Raw genomic sequence first — 20,462 nt, 5'->3', positions numbered from 1 at the left:
CAAAACAAAAGAACAAATAATCAAACAAAAATAACAAATTGATCAATGGAACAAATGGGGAGCCTAGAAATAGACCCATATAAGTATGGGCAATGGATCTCTGACAAAGGAGCAGTGGCAATACAAGGAAGCAAAGATAATCTTTTAAATAAGTGATGCTACAGAGTGTCTGGGTGGCTCAGTTGGTTGGGCTTCTCACTCTTGATTTCAGCTCAGGTCATGATTTCAGAGTCTTGAGATCAAGCCCCATGTTGGGTTCTGTGCTGAGCACAGATTCTCTCTCTCCCTCTGCTCCTCTCACTGGCTCATGCAATCAATCAATCAATCAATCAATCAAATCATTTAAATAAATTATGCTGAAAGAACTGAATATCCACAAGCCAAAAATAAAAACAAAAACCAAAAAAAAAAAAACCCGAAAAAAAAAGAACCAGCCCAAACATCTTAATATAGACTTTATACTCTCACAAAGATTAACTCACACTAGATTACAGATCTAAATGTAAAATGATGCAAAACTTTATATAAAACTCCTAGAAAGTAATAGCAAAAAACCTAGATGACTTTGAGTATGGGATGACTTTTCATTTTTATTTTTTTAAGATTTATTTATTTATTTTAGAGAGAGAGCAGGGGAAGGGGTAGATGGAGAGGGAGGGAATCCTCAGTTAGACACCCTGCTGAGCACAGAGCCAGACTCAGGGCTCAATCATGAGATCATGATCTGAAATGAAATCAAGATTTGATGCTCAACTGACTGAGCCACCCAGATGCCCCTGGAGATGACTTTTAGATACAGCCATTAAAGATACAGCAGCAATGTCATGATTCATGAAAGAAAGAATTGATACAGCAGCAATGTCATGATTCATGAAAGAAAGAATTGATAGGCTGGAGTTCATTAAATTAAAAATTCATGCTCTAGAAAAAACAAGAGAGAGAGAAAAGACAAGCCACAGACTAGGAGACATATTTGCAAAAGATGTCTGATAAAGAACTGTTATTCAAAATATACAAAGAACTCTTAAAATTCAACAATAAGAAACAATATGATTTTGGGATGCATCGGTGGCTCAGGTGGTTAAGCATCCAACTCTTGGTTTCAGCTCAGGTCAAGATCTCAGGGTCATAAGATAGAGCCCTGTGACCTGAGCTCAACACAGAGTCTGCTTGAGATTCCTTCCCTCTCCTTCTCTCTCTCCTCCTCACCCCTCTCATGTGTGCACTCGCACACATGCTCTCTTCCTCCCTCTAATGAACAAATAAATAATATCTTTAAAAAAAAGAAACAATCTGATTTTTAAATGGGCCAAAGACCTTAACAGACATCCCACCAAGGAATATATATAGAAAACAAACAAACATCTAAAAAGATGCTTCATATCATATTACATTGGGGAAATGTAAATTAAAACACCAAAGCTACCATGTAACTATTAGAAGTGTCAAATTCTAGAATGCTGACACAACACCGAATGATGCTAGGATATAAGGAATGAAAACTCTCATTCATTGCTGGTGGGAGTGTGAAATGGTACAGTCATTTTGGAAGACAGTTTAGCAGTTTCTTACAAAACTAAAAACACCCTTATCATATAACACCTCCTTTTTATCTACCCAAAAGAGCTGAAAACTTATATTCACACAAAAACATGTACATGTATATTTATAACATCTTGCCAAAATTTGGAAGCCACCAAGATGTCCTTCAGTAGGTGAATGGATAAATAAACTGATAAATCCAGAAAATGAAGTATTATTTAGTCTAAAAAGAAATTGGGTATTAAGCTATGAGTAGATATCAAGAAATTTTAAATACATATTACTAAGTGAAAGCAGTCAATTTGAAAAGGGTAGGTACCGCCAGATTCAATCATATGAAATTCTGGAAAAAGTGAAAATATGGATACAGTCAAAAGATCAGTGTCTGCCAGGGGTAGGGGTGGGATTAGAGATGAATAATTAGAGCACAGAAGATTTTTAGGGAAGTGAAAATACTTTGTATGATACCATAATGATGTATACATGTCATTACACATTTCTGAAGACTCATAGGATGCTCACAATATAAAGAGTGAACCATAATGTAAACTATGGGCTTTGGGTGATGATATCTTATGCTTATCAACTGTAACAAATGTTTCACTCTGGTAGGGGTACTATGCATGTGGAAGTTGGCAGGGGTTATATGGGAAATCTCTGTACCTTTCCCCTAACTTTGCTGTGAACCTAAAACCGATCTACAAAATAAAGTCTTGATTTTTAAATCTTACCTTTGATTTCATCCGCAAAAATCTTCTGGTGACTTCTCTCAGGCTCAGAATCAAGATCTTCCCATTCATCTTTGTTTTTCAAAGACCATATAATTTGTTTGTGGCTTACCTATTGGAATATATGGGAAAATGAGTCCTTTGACCTTGCCAACCTCGCTTTTGAATACATCTTCTCCCTCCATTTGTCACCATAGGAAGATTGAAGATTTTAAAACTAGTCACTGACAGAAAAACTGAGATTGAATACAGGCTCTCTTATTTTATACCTCTAGGATCTTATGGATTTCACTTAACCTAGCTCCATCTGTGGAAAGGTGATGGTAATGTAAAAATTGCTGCTAATACCTATATTGTTTATAACTCAGGGCCTGGCACATGGTAGACACTCAATAATTGGCAGTGATGTTGATAATGAGGAAGATGATCTCCTGGCCACTGAACAGAGATGCAGAAAGTAGAAAAGTTTCTCTCTTTCAAATTGTAACCGAGTTTTAACTAAATCAATATTGACTTATTCAATCCACACATGTTTTTCCCTAACTACCACACAGACTGACATCTGAACCACATATTTTATCTCATGTTGTTTTCATATAAATAAACTATTCACCAATCAGTTGTCTTATAGATTGTCAACAGAATGTAATGACTAGAAGGATAGATTCTGGAAGTAAATTGCCTGGACTTATATCTGTCACTAACTGTGTAAGCTTGAACAAATTACTGTATCTCTCCTTGCCTCCATTTATTCATACAGAAATCCTGGATAATAACAGTAGCTATCTCTTACTTCAATAATTAAAATTAAATAAGTTAGCACATGTATAAAGTACTTAGAATGGTTCCTGGCAATCATAAGCTCTCAGTAAGTATTTGCTATTATTATTATTTCATCCTTTGTTCTCTCCGATAACCCTCTCACCAGCACCCTCCCAAAATATTTAGCATTAGCTGACCACAGAGAGGGTCCTGAGTATTTAATGACTTAAAATAGGATGTAATTTGGATTTACAAGGCTTAGAAAGAAAGACACTGACAAGGCTGGAAGAGTTTGTGGAAACCCATACAGCTATTTGAAGTGCAATATGCAGAGTCTGTAAGTATTTCAAATGCATATATTAATCTGTAATCTAACATTTTTATGCCAGTGATAAAACAGACCAAATTCACTAATGTAACCTATGAGTTTAATGGTTGTATAGCTCTATATACAAGAAAATAATAAGGTAAACATATACCAAAAGGAAAATGGAAAATTAGCCACAGTGTATTCACAGTTCAGCTATTTAGACTTGAGCACACCAATCTCAGAGCCCTAACTGTACTCTCTGTTAACTATCCTACCTATCCTTCGCCTACATCAGGGAATGTATTTCTGAAGCCCAAAACCTGTCATTCTTATCTGACTCCTTTCTACCTAATCTTCCAGTAAGCCCAGTCAAGTTTTCCTCTAGAACATGCCTGCCTCTACACTGTTACCTAAACCAAACCATCTCTCATAAAGACTGCTGCTCTAGCATCCTCATCAGTTTCCTGGCTCCCATTTTGACCCCCATGCCAGTCAATTTTCCATACAGGGGTCTGAGATATCTTTTAAAAATACAAATCAGATCATTTAAGCCACCTTCTCAGCAGTTCTGATTGTTTTCCATGAGATCTCACATTGGAATTAGATCCGACTTTCAGCTCTGCCCTAAAAAATGCTAATGTATCTTTCCAGTTTAGCTTGTCCTATTGTTTCTTCTCACTTATTATAATCTATTACCATCAGTCCTTTTCCTGTTTCTCTAACATGAAAGCTCATTGCTACCTTAGAATCTCCTATGAGCTTAACCTTCTACCTAGAAAGCTTGCTTCCCAGGTTGTGAGGGGTTCACTCTCATACAGGCCTCAACTTAAATATCTTTTTTTTTCAGACAGACCTTTCTTTGTAACCAAATCTAAGCAGACCCTCCATCTACTGCATCCCCAATCCCAGTCATTTTCATGACAGTTTATTTTCTTTGTAAAATAATCAGTAACTGGAATCCTTTTGATATCAATATATCTACTTCTTCACTATTTGTCTTTCCACTAAAATACAGGCTTCAAAAAGAAAGGATCTTACCTGAGAAAGAACTCTTTCTCAGATTTTATTCCCTGAAGATTTATTTCATGATTATTGCTATTGGTATTATCACTGTCATTATTATTTATTGTGTGACTTGAGAATTTCCACTTGGTTTCCTCTATTTCAGGGTAAAAGTAAGAGCATTCCCTAATATAGATCACATAAAAAACAAACATAATTTCTTCTACTCATTTTTTCTTATGTTCCCATTTAAAAAAATAATGAATCCATTAATTTGGTGCTGATGATCTTTATTTTTCCTTAGATCTTCTCATCCTTGATCACATTCCTAGATCTCTTTTTATACATTATAATTTTTCTATAGCAATAGGACTCAAAGTATCATTTGTATCTGTGTCAGTTATCTCACCTATTGCATCTCATTTAAATGCCCTCTACAACCTGAAGAGGTGGGCATTATCAGGCCTGTTTCGTGAATAACAGCTAACATTTGTTGACTGATTATTTCATAGCAGGCATTGTTAAAAGTGTTCTTATGTTAACTTTCATGACAAGTAACATTTTATAGGTCAGGAAGCCAAGGAAAAGAGAAATTAATTAACCTGTATAATATTGTACAGATATTGTTAATGATAATGTCAGAACTCAAACCAGATTCATCTGACTCCAGCCTCATTTTTTTAACCTCTGTATCACTTCCACATATGAAAAAAATTTCCTTTAGGAGAGTTTAAAGAATTTGAGAATAAGTGGCAGAACAGGGTTTGAATGAAAAGCACAGGCTCTAAACCATTAAACTATTTTGCTCTCCCAATGATATTTAGTGCCTCAGTCACTACTGTGAAATGTTTTATGACTAGGCAAGTGTTTAGAATCTGTTTCTCATCCCCTAGACCAGTGGTTGCTATTTTCATTCACCTGTCCCACTCCATTCTCTATCGGAAGTTTTCCTCTTCATAGGATTGATTAACAATTCTGTGGCTGTTCCCTACCCACTGCTTATGCCCACCTTTGTTCCAGCAAATGTGAATACATGGGACTGGCATGCAAAGGAAGTTCAATGAAACAGTGTAGATGCAGGTCAGGGTTCACAACCATCCTACACGAAGCTCTACCCACATGCTGGGCCCAGTGAACCCTCTGCATACGTTCTCTATTTGGCTCTCCACAACAGTCTGGTAAGGGAGCTAGCCTTATCTCCATTTCCAGGGGGAAGAAACAGACTCAGAGAGTTTAAGAGTTGCCCAAGGTCACACACTAGAAATGAAACACCAGGATTTGAATATGTTTTCCTAACACAATGGATGATTCTTAAACTCTTTTTTTTTTTTAAAGATTTTATTTATTTATTCACGAGAGACACAGAATGAGAGAGAGAGGCAGAGACAGGCAGAGGGAGAAGCAGGCTCCATTCAGGGAGCCTCACATGGGACTCATCCAGGGTCTCCAGGATCACGCCCTGGGCCAAAGGCGGCACTAAACTGCTGAGCCACCTGGGTTGCCCAACTCTTTTTTTTTTTCTTTTAAAGATTGTATTTTTTTTTTTTTTTTTGAGAGAGAGAGAGAGAGAGCAAGCGAGAAGGAGGAGGGGCAGAGAAGGAAGAAGAGGGAGAGAATCTCAAACAGGCTCCTCGCTGAGCACAGAGTCACACGTGGGGTTTGATCTCACAACCCTGACATCATTACCCCAGCCGAAACCAAGAGTTGGATGCTTAACCAACCAAGTCACCCAGGTACCCCTTAAATTCTTCAACACTACACATAAGGATTTCTAAATGAAATCAAGAGGGAGTTTTCACTAGAGTTCTATTCTAAGCCTGTTTATCAACAACTTTTAAAAGTATAATATGGGCAATCCAACTTAGTAAGTCACACAGAAAAAATGCTGAATAGGGGAAGAGCCAGAAGTCAGTGAGGGTATCTTGAGATAGAACGTGGTTTCTGTCCTTACATAACACAAGTGCATAGAATGTTCCCAGCCCAGACATGCAACATGAAAGCTCTCATTGGATTATACATTGAAAGGTGTCATTCCCAATGTTGTTATGGTATCATGGCAACTTATTCAGGTCAGAATTCCTGCATTTTAATTCTTGCTTAACAGTGGAAAGAGTGTCTCACTTACTGTCAGAACTCAAGAAGCACTTAGAGTCGATTTGGCCCAACCCTTTTCATTGTATTGATGAAGAGACTGAAGCCCTACTGACATTAAAACACAGGCGGCAATTTGGATGAATCTTAGACATTATGTGGAGTGAAAGAAGCTAGATACAAAAGACTACATGGCCACCATGTAATGTTTTTATACCAGAAAACTAGAGTAGAATAAGCCTGTTTGATAAAAAAAAAAAAAAAAAAAAAAAAAAAAAAAAGACTACATGGTATATAATTCGTTTTATATAAAGTTCCAGACAAATGAGTGAGGCAATTCTGTAGTGATACAAGTTCACACAATGGTAGCCTCTATCACTGGGGAAGGATGGGAGAGGAAGGTATTGACCATAAAGAGGCACAAAGAAACCTTTAAGGTAATTTCTATACTTTGATCTGAAGAGTAATTACACAAGTCTATGCATTCATAAAAATGCAACAAACTGTACACTTACGATTCTCAAATTTTAGTGTATAAAAATTTTTATCTAAAAAGAAAAAGAAAAAAATAATAGCCTGTATACTAAGAGACCTGTGGAAACCTCATCTTTTATTGAATAATACTCAGAGACTATTTTGTGGTGTGCAGAGAATTATATTTAGGATTACAGATATGGAAAATCACTCTGTAGAACAGGGAAGAAATTTACTCAAGATCATGGACTAATGAAAAAGCTAGGTTTGGATTTTATATTTCATGCCATAATGGTTTAGAAATACCTGGAATCATAAAGAATTTTTGATGGAGGCCCCTTCCATATTGTGGAAAAAGTGCAGTAGAAAGGGCATTGAGTCTGAAGGCAGATAATTTATATTTAAAGGTCAACGTCACCATTATTTGTATAGGTTGCAATGTCTGGCACATGGTAGGCATTCAATTTATTTTGAAGGGTGTGTGTGTGAAAGGATGATTGAATTAAATATGATCAATAATTTAACCTCTAAATTTAGGAACAATAAAAATAAAAACCTTTTATATATTCTAAAAGAGTAACCTTCAAAGTATGTTCCATGCAAGACCAAGTATTAACAGATCATACCATCAGGAAAAAAAGCTTTTTAGAGTCAATCTAAATGTGGTTTGACAATCTTGATTTAAACAAATTGATAACTTTGCTTAGCTGCAGGACTTCTGTCACATAATGTACATGCAACATCTTGAGAGAAAAAGTAGGTATAGGGCATTTAAAATTTTTTTAAATTAATAACTTTAAAAGATGTGATTCCCTAAAGTTAGATATATTTGTGGGTTTATTACATAAAATAAATTAAACATGACCACAATGATATAAATGACTGGAGAGAGGAAATGAAAATATATTATTGGGCACCTGGGTGGCTCAGTGGTTTGAGCATCTGCCTTTGGCTCGGGTAGTGATCCCGGAGTCCTGAGATCGAGTCCCACATCGGGCTTCCTGTGGGGAGCCTCCTTCTCCCTCTGCCTATGTCTCTGCCTGTCTCTGTGTGTCTCTCATGAAATAAATAAAATCTTAAAAAAAGAAAATATATTATTTTAAGGTTATTACATGATGAATGGTTGGCATAATATTTAATCATAGACTGCAAAAGCTTAAAATGTATATTAAAAACACTAGAGTAAAACTTTAAAATTTTTAAAAAAGACAACTCGTAAACAATGGTGAAGCAAAAATGGTATCATAAAAACAGAAGGAAAATGAGAAAGAGGGAACAAAAAACAGAAGGAAAACATAAAATATATAGTAAGATGGCAGTCCAAGTCCAATTATTATCAATATCAATTATCACTTATTAATAAAACAAAAACACTAATTTGAGAAAACATTTGCACTTCTATGTTCACAGCAGCATTATTTACAATACCAAGATATGGAAGCAACCTAAGTGTCCATCGGTGAATGGATAAAAAAGATACGCACACACTGGAACACTACTTAGCCATAAAATAGGAATGAAATTTTGCCTTCACCACAGCATACATGGACCTAGAAGATAATATGCTATGTGAGAGAAGTCAGAGAAAGACAAATACCATATGATTTCACTTACATGTACAATCTAAAAAACAAAACAAATAAACAAACAACAAAATAGTTACAGACTCATAAAAAAAAGCTAGCTAGTGGTTGTCAGAGGGAAGAGAGACACAGGGATAGGTAAAACAAATGGAGGGGATTAAGAAGCAGAAGCTTCTAATTACAAAATAATTAATTAAGTCATTGGATGAAAAGTATAGCATGGGAAATACAGTCAATAATATAAAAATTTTGTGTGGTGACAGATGGTGACTACCTTTGGTGAGCTTTGTGTAATGCATAGAATTGTCAGATCTCTATGTTGTGCACCTGAAAGTAATAAATGTGAACTACACTTTAATTGAAAATAAATTTTAGAAGTGTTTAGAAAAAATTTTTAATAAAAAAATGTAATGCCATCTACAACACCATCAGAAACAAAAATCTTAGGAATAAAAATAAGGAAAGATGTACAAAAGCTCTATATTAAAACCATCAAATAAAACTTGAAAATAAATGAAAGAATACTGAAATAAATGGAGATATACAACATGTTCATGGATATAGACTCAAAATTATAAAAATTTCAAATGTTTCCAAATTTAATGTGCGAACTTAATAGCATTCAAAATTCTAGTAAGACACTTTGTAGAAAATGAGCAGCTGAATTTATGTTACAGATGAAAATACAAAGGGCCAAGAGGAGCCAGGAGATCCTCTGCAAAGATACTGAGTATGGGATATCAGCAATAAGTGGAAAGTCACAAGTGATGATACCTAAAATCTTTTCCTTCAAACTCTAAACTTCGTATTTCTTTAAAAGAATGAAGCGCTTGGGGATGAGAGTTGACCTCAGAAGACCTAGGTTTTCACATTGGGCATCTTTATTTACTAGGGGAAACAACCTTGGACAATCATTTGACTTCTCTAATCAGTAAAGTGAAAATCATTCCAGCTTTCTCACATTATTGGAATGAAGACAAAAATGTGCATATGGAAGCATTTTGAAAATTGTACCATATATATATTTATTACTGCTTTTATTACTTGAGGAATTGTACTTATATCAGGAAGATGACACAGAAAGAACTAGATAACAGAAGCTATTTTTGGAGCTATTAAAAATATCTGAGTGGGCAGGAAGCAGCTGGAACTCTCAGGTGGAATGGAAGTGGGAATTTCCTGAGTTGTTATCTGAAGAAGCAAAGAGCTTACCAAACATGGTAGAAGGCAGCTCAAAGGAAATACCACCAAATAGAGAAGTTTCTTGGGATTCTGAGGACTCTTGCACGTGTTGGCACTATACTTGACAGATACATAGCCAACTTGGCCTTATGTGACAGAAGAATCAGTTAAACAATTGGGCCAGAACATTAAATGAGTATAGAGGTAGCGGGAATAATTTTAAAGAACATGGTATCGGTAAGGCAACATCTTAGAGAATTAGTTATTCAACATAGCCAAGTTTTCCAAACAATTCAGAATTTACCCCTTACATACAATATGGCTTAACCATGTCTGGGAAAAGGGAAACATTAAAAAAATCTATACATACACATTTTGCCTCCTTGAATAAAAAATAATCCTCAAAATTTAACCTGCCCTTGACAACTCTATAAAATACAGTTACACCCTTTGGATTTTATGAAGGTACATAGGGTTGTCTGCCCTACACTGCTTTATCCCCCAATTTATATGTCCCTTGAGTACTCCAAAAGCTTTCCTTGTGGATTTTCTACCTTAACAACCTATAGGGCACAGCCACGCTCTGGCCCTCATCATTACACGGATATTCTCCACCCCTAACATGCAAAACTCGAAGAGCCCTTTCTGATCAGATTACCTCTTATATTTAAGAAGTGAGGCTCTAAATTCAGGCACATCTAACTTTGAATTTCAATTCTTCTACTTCCTATTTCTCTGAACCAAGGCCATTTATTTAACTTCTTTCTGCCTCAATTCTCTCTGTATGGTATATTTCCTGCCACGTACCCACTGCGATACCTGATAAAAATCAGATGCAAGGTGGGTATTTGTCGAATAAAAATGAACACTAGCCTCCTTAATGTCATAGAAACGCCCATAAATTTCAATGAGTCTTCCTTTTCTTCACATAGAAATACATCTACAGTTTCCGTCAGCCTTTCTGTTTCCCACTTTGCCTTAGGAGAAGGATGACGATAATTCTCCAGAACTAATCGCCCACCTCTCGTCTATTCCAAGTACTCCCACATTTTCAGTGCGTTGCCTTATCAAATTCCCCTCTAATATTCTAATCACAGCAGGATGTAATTCCTTTAACCCACTAACATGCTTTATCTTTCTCTGTAAGTTACTCCCTCAGTTTTCCCTTGCCTCTTGTCTTCCCAAGGTCCTCCAAAGGGCAGCGTCTACTTATGGCTTCCACTTCCTTGCCTCTCCTTCATTCAGCATTCACCAACTCTAATTTAGCTCCTCTCCTACTGTTGTACTGAGAATTATTGAGTATTAACTAGTTAAAGGTACATTCTTTTTTCCATTTTATTTAATGTCTCATAAAAATTTGACATGATTGGGGGTGCCTGGGGGTCTCCATTGGTTAAGCATTCCGACTCTTGGTTTCGGCTCAGGTCACGATCTCAGGGTCATGAGATCCAGCCCTGGGTTAGGCTCCCCCCTTAGCATGGAGTATGCTTGAGATTCTCTCTCCCTCTCCCTTGCCCCTCCCTCTGCTCATATGCTCTCTATCTCTTCCCTCTAGAGTAATAAATAAATAAACCTTTTTAAAGGATTTGACGTGATTGCTGCATCTCCCTCTGAACCCTCTGCTTTTCAATTCCATGCCACTACTCTCTTCAACTATGTCCCTACCATACTGAACATTCTTTCTCAATCTCATTTATTTTTCCTTCCTTTACTGCCCAGCCCTCACACGTCGTATGTCTTACAATTTAATTCCTGACCCATTAAGTTTCAGCTCCCTGACATCAATCTCAAATCATTGTCTCCATCTCAGTGTCCCCCTTCATGCAAACTTTCAAACTTTTCCACCAGTCATTAATACTCACATATCCAAAACCAAACTCACTATTTCTTCCTCACACCCGAGTCTCCTCCTCTTTGTTCCCTATAGTTAGAGCTTCCCCTCCCCAGCTAAAAATGTAGAAGTTATTTAAACATCTCTTTATCTAGCTACATCTAACTGGTCACAACATCTTATTGGTTCTATCCATGAAATCCCAAATCTATGCCTGTATTTTTAACTTCATTACTATTGCTTGTATGCTTGCTCACCTGCTTTTATTCATTCAAGGTGTGACTCCTGACTTTCCCTACGCAAACCTGACCTTTACCTGCAGTCTGTCCTATTACAATGAATTACACCGCCATTCTCCCAGTTAATGATGGCAAAAAACTAGCATTTGTCTTTCATTTTCCACTTCTCTCAATGACCACACACAACCTATCATCTATTCTTGAAGATCCATGAACTAATGATCATGCACTAATTAATATGACATTCTTTCTACCCCTACAACATCTTTAGGTCAGGCCACCAAGGTCTTTCATCTAACTTTTGAAATATTAATCTACTTTCACTCCTACCTATGACCCCCCTTCAACTTATTCTGTATGTACAAATTGTCAAAGTATAAAAGGCTAGGTTGCATTGTAAAAAATTAATCCTAAACCTAATCATAATTTAGACATATTGAATACATGTCTGGCACAATTGGAGTGCTTCGCACATGTGAATTAACTTCATTTTAACACCCTTGTGAGATCCAAGAGTAAGAGAAGTAAAATAGGTTGCTTAAGGCCAAAGACCTAAATGAAATCAGGTCATATGTCTCCTTTCCTAAGCAATCATCCAACATATTTCCGTTACATTTATAATTAAACACAAATTGCTTACTGCAGCCAACAGTGATCTCATCCCGGCCAGCTCTTCATCTCCATCATGTACTGCTCTCACCTGTTTTTGCTGGGCTCTGATTGCATTGCCTCTCTCTCTTTCTAAGATACCACAAACTTGCCTAACTCAAGAGTTTTGAATTACTTCTTTTATCTGGAAAGCTCTTCTGCCTAATTCTTTCCATAACTTACTCACCTCAGCTTTCATGTTTAAAATTAAATGTCACTGTTTTCCTGAAAAACTTAAAGGCTCTAAAATAAATAAAGGCCCTGATTATTTTTTGTCAAAGCACCATCTGGATTTCTTTGATGGCACTTATCGTATCTGTAACTATTCTGTTACTTTATTATTTACATACCTATTCCTTCTCTTCCATTACATTATAAATTCTAGAAGATCAGGAACCATGCCTTTTTGTTTAACATTGTAGGTTTAGCACAACACTTGATACAGTCCCCAGGACGAGGAATATGCTTAGTAATACTTGTTGAATTATTCATTTGACAATTCACATTTTAAAAATCTGCTTAAGTTCCTACTATGTTCTACATGCTTATAAATGATGATCAAAGTGGTTTACAAATATGTGGCCTTGTACAGAAGTAGACAAATAAATAATCACAAAATTATGTGGCAGATGCCATAAAAAGGCATTTGTAGGAAGAGAATAACACCATCTTCCTAAAGGAAGACAAGGAAGGCTTCATGGATAAGCTGACACTGAAATTAAATAAAAAGTTCTCATATGGTTGAAATTGTGTTCCTCAGGAGACATTTGGCAATATCTGGAGACATTTTTTATTGTCACATTAAGAGAGAGAGGGATTGCCACTGGCATCAGGTAGGTCGATACCAGGGACATCCTGCAATGCACAGGACAGAACTCCCAAAACAAAGGATTAGCCAGCTCAAAATTTTAACTGTGTCAAAGTCAAGAAACTCTAGATGACCACCATAGCTTCCTATCTTTCCAAAAACATTCACTCTACCCTCAGGTGCCATTAGCTTTCTAAAATATAAATCTATTTATATCATGCCCAAATCATAATGTTTTCTGATACTTAATATCCAAAAATTTATTGATCTATTACCTCATGCCAAAGTCTTCACAGCGATCTTGTGAGGAAGGCATTACTGCCTCCATTTTACAGACAAGGAAACTAAGATTCAGGGAAGGTAAGTAACAAGTGACAGCTTTCTGTACCTCTAGAAAAACACCCTGGCCCCTTGGCTTACCGTACAGTCTGATTCCAACCTTATTTTCCAGTTTTATTTCCCAATAGTCTTCTTAAACATAAACATTTAATCAATTACCAATTACACATTTGGAAATTACACATTTCCAAAAACACTTTGGAAAACAACAGTATTCAGAAAAACTGAAGATCTGGGTACCACATGAGTAAGCAATGCGAGTCCTAGATGAACATGTCAGAGATACTCTCATACCTCCACACTAGGGGACATGTACAAGAACATTCAGATATCAGTTTTCCCAACAAAAAAAAAAAAAAAAGGAGAGAAAAAACAAATCAATATGCATATCCATCCACAAGAGCTTTACATAAGTGAGTTGTGATTTACTCATGTGACAGAAGAGTACAGAGCAATTAACATGTGATATATAGAGAAATGAACATATCAACATAGAGAAAACCTTACAAAAAATTAAGAAAAATGCAAGTGGCAAGAATATAGTGTATAGTAACATTTATATGCAGTTCAAAACATACAAAAATCTAAATGAATTTCCCAGATGTCATATAAGGAACAAACTTATATTTGTATATAAAAAAAGCAAAGGAATCACAAACAGCACATCAGGATTGTGGTTATCTTCGGAGGGAAGAGAAGACATGAGATCTTGGAGCTTCAATATATTTGGTAATATGCTACTTCTCAAGATGAGAATTCACTATATTCTTTTTATTTTATATAAACTTGGTCTTTGTATATATTATTAGTATTGCTATTATTATTATTATTTATATGTAGTAATGTTTAGGTTTATACCATATAATCATTTTTTAGTCTATATTTTAGTTCTTGTGATGTCTTTTGCCTGAAATGACCTCTCTCTTTTTCTACCTGGTGGAATCATACTTTTTTTAAAAGTACTGTGGAAATGTAGAGGGAGAAGTTTAATTCAGGCTGGGTAGCCAAGGAAACCCAGAAAGTAGATGTGGAATTTGAAGTAGGTTTTTAATTTTGAGAAAAATGAACAGAGTGAAGGGAATGAACAGAGAAAGCCCATTCAGGGCAGAGAAAACAGCTCGAACTAGAGCATGATGGACAATCACAAGCTCAAGATTCCAGGATGGCAGAGTAGAGGAGTAATGACAGAAGATGGGTTGGAAATTTAAGAGACATAATGAGACATTTCAAATGTCATTCCATTCCAATATCCTAATGAGAGAGCCACTGAAGATTTATACCATTAAAAAAAGCAGAGAAATGTTTTGGGAAAAGGATGATGAAAGTAGAACAAGAGGATAGAGTGGAGTGGGGAGCAGGAGAAATCATCTGGAGGCTATGGTAAAAGATAGAAGGATCTGGACTGACATGGACTAACTGGGGATAGAACATAATAACAACATGAGAAAAGCACTGGAGTTTTTAAAGGAGTTATCTCTAAACTTCTCAAATTTAAGTACCATATCTCAAAAAATTAACCAAAATAATCTCCTTTTTGCTCAAGATATTCTTGGAGATGAAATCAGTCACACTAACACATTGCATTGACTCAACAAGATGTCAACTTAACAATGCATTGAAAAACCTTTATTTTCTGGAAAGAGTAAGTATGGCTTCCCAAATACTTACACAACTTTATATGAGGTATTACATGTTTCCACAGTAGGCCTCAGAGTTGGAAGGGTCAAAGACATACAAAGCTGGACATGGTACTAGAGATTAAATAGCTCAACCCCTTCATTTGACTAATGAGGAAATAGACACCTGGAGAGGGGAAGTACATTTATCCAAGGTCACAGGACAGGTTATTTTACCCCTTTATGAAGGTAGGTATTTATTGAACTCCTACCTTGCACTAAGTACTGGTTGGTACCTAAGCTAGGAATAAATTCCAGGTCTCCAAATTCTCAGCTTTGAGCTCTTGTGCTGCAACATGTACAGCCAAGCATTTAATAGCAAATTGTTATTATTTTTTTTTAATAGCAAATTAATTCACCAGGGACAAACTTCAGTTTATATTTCAGTAACTAAAGTCCATGGTCCACCAGCCCTGGAGTCCGGGACCGTAACCTAGCCCTACCAACTGAAAATCTCTAGGGAAAGGGTTATAAAACCTGCCTTTTAACAAGCTCCTCATTAATATGACAATTAATATGGTAATTCTCATTAATTCTCATTAATTAATTCTCATTAATATGACATTCGAGAAACACAGCCTTAAGGGAGTATATAGGAAAAAGCAAGGGTTAAGAGCCTTTGTTTAATTTAGGAAGCAAACAGTTAATACCAGTCAACATATCCCAGAAGAGGAAAGAAACTGATCCTCTAGTCCAGATTTATGGTTATCTCAGAATCTGACCCACTGATTAACCATTTACTTACAAAGTATGCTTTACCGTTTGTAAGTGGTTTCCATAAATTATCTCATCTGGTCAAAACAAAAACACTGCACTCTAATGGCACAATTATTTTCTTTCTCCTATCAGGAGAAAATAGCTCAAGAAGGTTAAGTGGCTTGCAGAAGGTCACATAGCTCAGAGGCCAAAATTTCTTTGACTGCATCAGAATTTCTTCATTTGGTAAGTAAAGGAATTTTACTTAATGAAATTTAAAATTCTCTGTATGACTAGGACATGTGTGTGCTAGTGTCTATCCATGTGGTTTCATTCATTGCAGAGTCAAAGTCTATGTTTCCTTTAAAAAAGCAGAGGAAAAATGAAAGCCCAACATCTCTCACCAGACTAAGACACTGAAACCACTGTAGGATAGAGTATCACATGATAATCCAGTCTTTGGTGCTTCAGGAACTCACTCCCAGGCCTGCTATCTGCCTATGTAAATCTTTTCCCCAGCAGGTACTTCCCTGCAGGTGTCTGGATGACATCACAAGCCTATTTCAATAGGCTTGCCTACTATGTTCTTTCTCCTGGAAAGAAATGGAGTCCACATTCCTTCCGCTAATACTAATACTTTCTTACATAAGTTTAACATTTTGTAGTTTTTAAAAAGTCTTCAGAATCTTTTTATCAGACACTAGCTAGTTCTGGGTTACTCTGTTCTTCTACTAGCTGTTGAGATTTCCAGGCTCCTGATTCACCATCCACCCCAGCCTAACACTGTCAGGACTCCCCCTGAGGCACTCTTAATATTCTCCTTCACTCTTAGGGGCCTGGGCAGCTAACCTGACTTCCACTTGACCTCAGGTCTTATTTACCCGAAGACATTGCCAGCCCCTTTAAGCTTGGGGATTTGCACTGCTTTTTCTCCATCTCCCCACAGCCCAGAACATTAGGTGAAACATAGCTATGTGCTCATAGAGTTCTCTGACTCTGTCACTTGACCAGATGCCTAAATAATATCGTCTCTACTTCCTCCCATAGTGCTTGGCTTTGTCCATGAGAAACCATTCCCTGAAAATTTAACATTAAACTCCCTTCTGGGTAACAGCTTAGTGATAACAGCAATACAATTTACTGTGTCTGGGAGATGGCTAAGTGCATTATATGTGTATCTCACAACAGTACTGCAGGAAAAGTATTATTACTTTCATTTTACAGGTAAGTGAAATGAGGCCACAGAGACTAAATACTTACTCAAGTTGCACAGCTAATAAGCAGAAAATGTGAAATCAGGTCTGTGAAACTTAAAGAGCCATGCTTTTAACTAGTCATTTAGGCAGTCTAGCTTAACTACCTGCCTCTCACTCTACCCTTCTTGGGAACATTGAACGGTGTTGGCTGGCTAAACTTCCCAACCAACTACACCAGCTGTAGTTGAGTCCCTGCCCAGCACTGTCCCATCCAAGTGGGTGGATGAAGTTCCAAGTTCCAGCCTCTCCCAGTCATTAAATCCCACTGGAGTTAACCAGGCTATGCTTGGAATTATATGACATGTCATCTTATTTGACCCTCCCAAAAACTCTGTGAGATTGACACCACACAGATCATAAATCCCACTCTTTAGTTGAAGGTGGCTAAGGCACAGATAATTTGACTAGTCTGGGTTTAATCCAGCTTGCAAGTGGCAAAACCATGAAACTCAAGTTTCAAACACCAAAACACTGTATGTCAAGTAACCCTCAAACACATTTAAGTTAGGCAAGGAATACAGAAAATTAAATGCACTGAGTCTGATCCATCACTATGTTGAAGTGCATAGAAATTCAGTTCTGTATAATTGCCTGAGGCTAAGATGTCATCAGCCTCTTCACCCTTACTCACCACCACTTTGTACCACATTGGTCCATATGGTAGAACAATAATCCATTCAGTATATGAAGTAGCCACATCCAGTGTTCCAGAGTGTATGACCCAGTAGCTTTGAATAAAATTATATAATTAATGGAAGGAGAGGAACAAGGAATGAAGCAACAGTGAAGTAATATCCCAGGTAAATCTGGACAGGAATCAGGAAAAGAAAGATTGTGTTAATGGTATTGAAAGTTTACTATGATAAAATAAATTTTCTTCCTAGAGTACCCTGGGTTTCCCCAACAAGTTTTGGCTAAGCCACATCAACATTTGACATTTCCCTAGAGAACCAGGATCAATCTCTACCACTGAAAAATGGCTAGTGAATATGGAGGCTTCTATCTAACCCTTGCTATTTTTTAACTGGAAAATCACAAGGGAAACAAAAAAACCTCCAGAAGCCACTCATTCTGTGCTCTTGTTTGGATATACAATCACCTCCATTCAGCCCCTAAGAGTAGTATAGAACCTTTGAGTAGGAAAGGCCTCAAGGGTCATCTCTCGTAACTCCCTCACATTACAGATGATGCAATTGATGCACAGAAAGAATAAATGACTTGCTCAAGGTCATATGGTGAGTCACTGTCAATGCTGGGCATCAGCATCCAGTGTGCTATTCCTTCCTCTCTCTAGTTATGCAATTGAAACTTTTCTTTCTTTCTTTCTTTCTTTCTTTCTTTCTTTCTTTCTTTCTTTCTTTCTTTCAAGGGAGCAGAGGGCAAGAAATAGAAAGAATCCCAAGCAGACTCCTTGATGAGTGCAGAGCTGGATGTGGGGCTCAATCCAGGACCCCAAGATCATGACCTGAGCTAAAACCAAGGGTCAGACACTCAACCACCTGAACCACCAAGGTGCCCCAAAGCCCTTCTTATGTTATATTTTATTTTATTAGCCTGGTACAAAACCTGATTATTTACGAGCTAGAAAAAAATGAAAGCAAGATACTAAAGTGATTACAATGTTATTAGTATTGTGAACATAAGGGGGATGGTGAAAAATTGATGTATCTCATTGGCTACAGTAACTGTATTTCTATTTTCTTTTAAGTATAAAATAATGATGTGAGCAACTAATTAATCAAATGTGATATTAGTCCTTAAATTAAAGTTGGGTTAGACTATATCACTTTAAGATTCCTAAAAACATTTGAGACTCCATGATCCCAGATAGAAAGTGGAATGAGCCTTGGACTCCCAGTCCAGAGATATCAACTGAAATTCCAATTCAAAACTGGCCAGCCCTGCAATTTGAGATAAATCGTTAATCATCCTGAGCTTTATTTTCTTTTATCATGTAAAAATACTATTAATCCTCATCTAAGCCTCAGGCCCATAAGGAAATACGAGATTATTTATTTAGCAATAGTTTATATTCTGTATTATTGTGTTACTATTAGTCTGTAGTTATAAAATTCCCAGGTACCATGTATGTGTGTGTATGTACATATATATGTACGTAAACCTGTCTGCATGGACAGATTCATATGTATTTCTGCTTTAGATTTCTGTGCCCAATTTGATTCAGCTGCACTGTCTCACATGGCAGCAGTCCTCTAAGGTGTACCATACCTGCCCTAATTTACCTCCTACGAACAGTCATCTTCCTTCCCTTCCTCCTGCGTGCATCTGCCAGGGTTCACACACCTGGCATTCATGCCATTGAACCTCCTGAGCCTGTGAATGTTAAGGCTTACTGCTCTGTTTCTCAGTCTATTTTGTGATTTCAGTTTTTCTTTTTCTTTTTCTTTTTTTTTTTTTTTAGGTTTTTATGTATTTCTTTGAGATACAGAGCTAGAGAGAGAAGAGCAGGAGCAGCGAGCAGCGAGCAGAGAGAAAGAGGGAGAAGCAGGCTCCCCGCTGAGCAGGGAGCCAGACGCTGGGCTCAATCCCAGGACCCTGAGATCATAACCTGAGCCAAAGGTAGATGCTTAACCAACTGAGCCACCCAGGTGCCCCTCACTTTCAAATTACATTTTAAAAAGAACAAATCAATTTTCCTTTTCCTTTTTTTTTTCCCCAGACGTTCCAGGATTCTTTGTAGAAATACATGTGTAATTTTCCACTGTGAAATTGAAATGCCAGTCCTAGATATAAAGCCTGTGAACTGGAAGTCTTTGAACTGAGCATGTGGTCATTTTATTGAGTCTTTAATTTATAGATGGGGTGGGAATAGTCAGCTATAATCCTCTGGGTGGATACAATGTCTAGCATAAACTAGGATTTCAAGATTTGATGAAGTGATATTTTTATGCTAAAGTATTATCATTGAAAGCAAATGAAAAAACTGGCAAGCTTAAAAAGGGGGCAAGTTTTTCAAACTGCTACCTGAAGAGCAGTGACAAAGAATCAATCTGGAGATGGGTAGGAGTGGGGAAGCATAATATCTGAATAAATTATTAGCTTCAGCAATAATAGCAGAGCAAAAATTACCTCCTCCATGTGGAAGACTTTTGTATTTTTTTAAAAAGATTTACTTATTTATGAGAGACACAGAGAGAGAGAGGCAGAGACACAGGCAGAGGGAGAACCAGGCTCCCTGCAGGGAGCCCGACATGGGACTCAATCCTGGGTCTCCAGGATCACACCCTGGAAGAGAGGCAGGCACTAAACTGCTGAGCCACCCAGGGATCCCCTG

General features: G+C 37.0%; 1 pseudogene; it reads left to right on the top strand.

Annotated features, from left to right (window-relative positions):
• Positions 1 to 20,462, top strand: part of LOC112907660 (chromobox protein homolog 3 pseudogene) — a 41,933-nt pseudogene that overhangs the window by 7,363 nt on the left and 14,108 nt on the right.

This window comes from Vulpes vulpes, chromosome 2, assembly GCF_048418805.1.
Source record: "Vulpes vulpes isolate BD-2025 chromosome 2, VulVul3, whole genome shotgun sequence".
NCBI classification, from domain to species: Eukaryota; Metazoa; Chordata; class Mammalia; order Carnivora; family Canidae; genus Vulpes; species Vulpes vulpes.
Note: the sequence above shows the minus strand (reverse complement) of the source record. Positions and strands in the feature narration are given on the sequence as shown.